Source organism: Rana temporaria, chromosome 4 (assembly GCF_905171775.1).
Source record: "Rana temporaria chromosome 4, aRanTem1.1, whole genome shotgun sequence".
Lineage (NCBI taxonomy): Eukaryota > Metazoa > Chordata > Amphibia > Anura > Ranidae > Rana > Rana temporaria.
In genome coordinates, this window is record NC_053492.1 from 418,562,579 (window position 1) to 418,567,274 (window position 4,696).

At 43.7% G+C, this 4,696-nt stretch overlaps 1 long non-coding RNA gene across 1 annotated transcript; it reads right to left on the reverse strand.

Moving 5' to 3' along the window:
- Positions 1 to 1,881: 1,881 nt before the first annotated feature.
- LOC120935451 lies at positions 1,882 to 4,307 on the reverse strand. The gene is made up of 2 exons (XR_005748495.1): positions 4,184 to 4,307; positions 1,882 to 2,420 (listed from the first exon to the last, which is right to left on the reverse strand). It is a non-coding gene; the product is annotated as an uncharacterized LOC120935451 (long non-coding RNA).
- Positions 4,308 to 4,696: the final 389 nt, after the last annotated feature.

Consider the following 4,696-nt stretch of genomic DNA (forward strand, 5'->3'; position numbering starts at 1 on the left):
AACCATGCAGCTTTGACTAAAGTTGAATAATATCCTTGCTATTGATGTAGTAGGCTACTTACATACCTCATGAAGCCTGACTGAAAAAGGATGTTGCTAAGAGATGCTCAGAGCTACTGCATTAGGGGAGAGAAAGCGCATGTGAAGGGGTTTGAATTAGAGAAAGTTCACTCCTGTGATAGTGAAGGTGAACAACAATGGATAGGCCTCTCTTAGCAACATCCTTAGCAACATCTTGGGAGTATTCCGGCCAGGCTTCATGAGGTACGTAAATGACCTACAGCAAGGTCATTATTCAACTTTGGTCAAAGCTGCACAGATTGTGTTTATCTACAGAAACCCCCATTTTTTTGTAAAGGGGAACTATGCCTTTAAATTGACCACATGTTCACTTTAACCACTTGAGAGCCGCGCTATAGAGGAAAGACGTCCACAGCGCGGCTCTCAAGTGCCGGGTGGACGTCCTTTTATGTGCATTACCCGCGCGCGCTGCTGGGGGCACGCAGCGGGTATACACTGTGCCCGGCACATCGCCGAGGAGCCAATGCGTGTGCCTGGCGGCCGCGATGTCCGCCAGGTACCCGCGATCGGCGATGACAGCAGGGACGTGGAGCTCTGTGTGTAAACACAGAGCTCCACGTCCTGTCAGGGAGAGAGGAGACCGATCTGTGTCCCTTGTACATAGGGACTCAGCATCGGTCACCTCCCCCAGTCAGTCCCCTCCCCCCACACAGTTAGAACACACCCAGGGAATACATTTAACCCCTTCCTCACCCCTAGTGTTAACCCCTTCACTGCCAGTCACATTTATACAGTAATTAGTGCATTTTTATAGCACTGATCGCTGTATAAATGTGAATGGTCCCAATATTGTGTCAAAAGTGTCCGATATGTCCGTCGCAATATCACAGGCCTGACAAAAAAAATCGCAGATCGCCGCCATTACTAGTAAAAAATAAATCATAAATCTATCCCCTATTTTGTAGGCGCTATAACTTTTGCGCAAACCAATCAACATATTTTTTTAACAACAATATGTAGAAGAATACGTATCGGCCTAAACCGAGGAAAAAAATATAAACAAATAAAAATATAATTGGGATATTATTATAACAAAAAGTTAAAAAAATTGTGTTTTTTTTCAAAATGTTCTGTCTTTTTTTGTTTATAGCGCAAAAAATAAAAATCGCAGAGATGATCAAATACCACCAAAAGAAAGCTCTATTTGTGGGAAAAAAATTATAAAAATATAATTTGGGTACAGTGTTGTATGACCGCGCAATTGTCATTCAAAATGCGTCAGCGCTGAAAGCTGAAAATTGGTCTGGGCGCGAAGGGGGTTTAAGTGCCCAGTAATGAAGTGGTTAAACTTTAGCTCTGAGTCCTGCCTCCATTTGTTTAATCATGCAGCTGAAATTTTTAGATTCTCTATTTTATCCAAATGCATCTGGTCTTTATATATATATATATATATATATATATATATATATATATATATATATATATATATATATATATATATATATATATTATAAATCACTAATATGACTTAAAGCGGAAGTAAACCCATCGATTTCAGTTTCAAAAAGCAGTTACATTTCCGGCATGCCGGGATTGCTAACTGTCCCATTGGTTGTGCTCTCAACCAAACTGTCAAACCATCCAATGGCTGGTGTCATAACTGATCACATGTGCAGCACAATGGCAGTTGAAGATAAAACATAGGCCAAGATGGCAGCTTCCTTGGCTGAAAATTATAGGTGGGTTTACTTCCACTTTAATATGAAAACGATTCTGGTGTTATATGTATGTAGTATGTACATAATAGTTTATTATTTAGGTGTTATGATAGAAAAATGACAAGTCTTTTGTACACTTTAGTATTCTGTTATACAGTGCCAATTTGATATTTATTAATCATTTGTTTTGACTTTTTGGCAGGGGCACTTTAATAAGCTTGTTGTGAAAAAGGCCCACCTCTTCAAGATCTTTAGGGGCACATATTGCAGTTGGTGGAACATCAATAGCGTAATCTTATATGGTTACGTTGACAAATTTTCATTAGCTGGTTCAGCTGGATACCATTTTCTGTGAGTTTGTTGTCGCTAACATTGAGGACATGTAGATTTCGAAGCTGCCCTATAGATTCTGGGAGTTTCTCAATCTGATTGCTATGCAGGTCCAACACGCGAAGATCTTGAAATTTCTGTATCCACTTAGGCACATTCTTTATAAAATTCCCACTGAGATCCAGCTCTACCACATCCAAAAGCTTCAACAAGCATTGAGGAAAGACGGAAATCCCCCTCTTAGATAGATCCAGCCTTTTCTTGCCATGAATTGTAATCTGCATGGCTTTCTTAGCAGCTTTAAGGGATATTCCTTTACCCCCGTGGGCACATTTTCTGTTTGGCATTGTCCTGATCAAAGTAATTAGAAAGACCAAAAACACTTACAGCATGTAGAATGATCTAGAAAAACTGTTAATTAACATAAAGCCGTTCACATCGGTGCGAGTTGTCATGCAATTTGGAACCTATTGCCGGCAATGGAACTGTTTAAATTGGTGCAACACCAACTTGGCGGTGCAGCACCGATTTGAAAAAGTATGGGTAGATTCACGTAGGGGTGCCTAAAATTAGGACGGCCTAGCCTACTCTTTTTAGGCTACACCGCCTTAAATTATTTAGGTTAGAAGTGATTCTCAAACCACTTACCTTGAAATTTTCGGCGGCGTAGCCTAAAACGAGCGGGCGTAAGCGCGCCTAATTCAAATGACTGGGAGGGGGGCGTGTAGTATTGAAATGAGGCTTGACCTCACGTTTTTTGACATTTCCGACTACATTTCCCAGTGCGCATTGCGGCTAAGTAGGCCGTACGGGCCTATTGATTACGACGCGTACGTAAACAACGTAAATCCCGATTCGCGATCGACTTGCGCAAACGACGTAAAAAATTCGAACCTCGCGGCGGGAACGGCGGCCATACTTAACATTGTTATTCCACCTCATAGGTGGAATAACTTAAGGCGGCCTATCGCGTACGGAAACGACGTAACTCGACGGTGTAGGCCCAGCGTACGCTCGTAAATCGTCGGGAATTGGCGTATCCCCTCATTTACATAATCTAGGCCGGCCGCAATGGAAGCGCCATCTAGCGGCCAAAAGAAACATTGCAACCTAAGATAGAATGGCGCAAGCCAGCCTATCTTAGGTATGTTTAAGTGTATCTCTGTTTCAGAATACACTTAAACATAGGCCGGCTTAGATTCAGAGTTAGGTCGGCTTATCTGTAGATAAGCCGGCCTAACTCTTTGTGAATTTACCTAGTAGTTCCTGCACTTCCTTTGGCAATTTTCAGGTGCACAGATGTCAGCCAAGTCACACTGACATGCGAGTTTAAAATTGTGTGATTTCAAGTGAAGTCGCACAATTTCAGTGTGAACCAGGGTTAAAATCAACATGGCAATGGTCTTTTTGGATCTGCTTCATTTTTACACGTTTTATACAGTTAAGCAGCCTATATATAATCTTTATTTTTGTTCAATCAGCGGGTTGAAAAACTGACTCGATTCCCTCATGCACACATTTGATGTGGATGGGGGAATTCTCCCACTAAGCTATTGTATTGACAGAATACAATGACCAGCCTTGCCAGCTATAGTTGATCAGTGGATTGACTTCTGTACAACCACCCTGCCCAAGCATGGATCAAAATCCAGCTGGTACTTGCTGAACTGGCCAAATTTTGATCCATGTATGGCCAGCTTTAGCCCCGGTTCACACATATGCGATGCAGGAACCAGCAGGACTGTAGCGCGGGTTCCCGCATTGCATGTAACTCACTGGCGGTTCACACTGACATCTGGGAACTGCTGCGGGTGTCAATGTAAAGTTAATGACACCCCCAGAGCGGTTCGCAGATCGCAGTGTGAACTATCAAATGGTGCAGGAATCAGATCGCATAGGTGTGAACACCCATGCAATCCGATTCCAGTGTGGACCAAAAAAAGGGTCCTGCGCCATTTTGGCAGACAGTTTTTAGGCCGAATTCACATCGCACACAGACATCGCATGTGATTTGCACAGCAATGTGGTGCGAACCGATGTGGTGCGAACCAGTGTGAACCCAGCCTTAGTGACAACACTATTTATTCGCAACTCTGAATTCCATTTCTGCTTACCTCTCCAGGAAAGCAGAACTCGATGTTCCTGTTTCTATCACACAGCCGCGTATGGTACCACCTTAGTCTTTGCAGTCGCCGTGGTGCTGCACATGTGATCAGCAAGGACACCAGCCATTGGAGGGCTTGAAAGGTTGGTTGAGAGCCAACATAAGCATACTATCAACTGTGGCAGTTAAAATAACTGTTATTTGAAACAGTTTAACCACCTGAGGCCCGCACTATAGCCGAATGACGGCTACAGCGTGGACCTGAAAATCCAACAGGACATCGATTGACGTCCGCCCCTTTTCTCGTTCCCCACGCGCGTTCCCGAGCGCGCAGCGGGGAAACTCTGTGCTGGCCGTGTCCCTTGGACACCGCCAATCACAGATCGCCGTGAACGGCCAATCGGAGTGGCCGTTCGGTAGGCGATCTGTGCGGCCAATGAGAGGTGATCTCATATGTAAACATATGAGATCATTTCTCATTGCGGCTCACACAGAGACAGCCTCCTGTCAGGAAGAGAGGAGA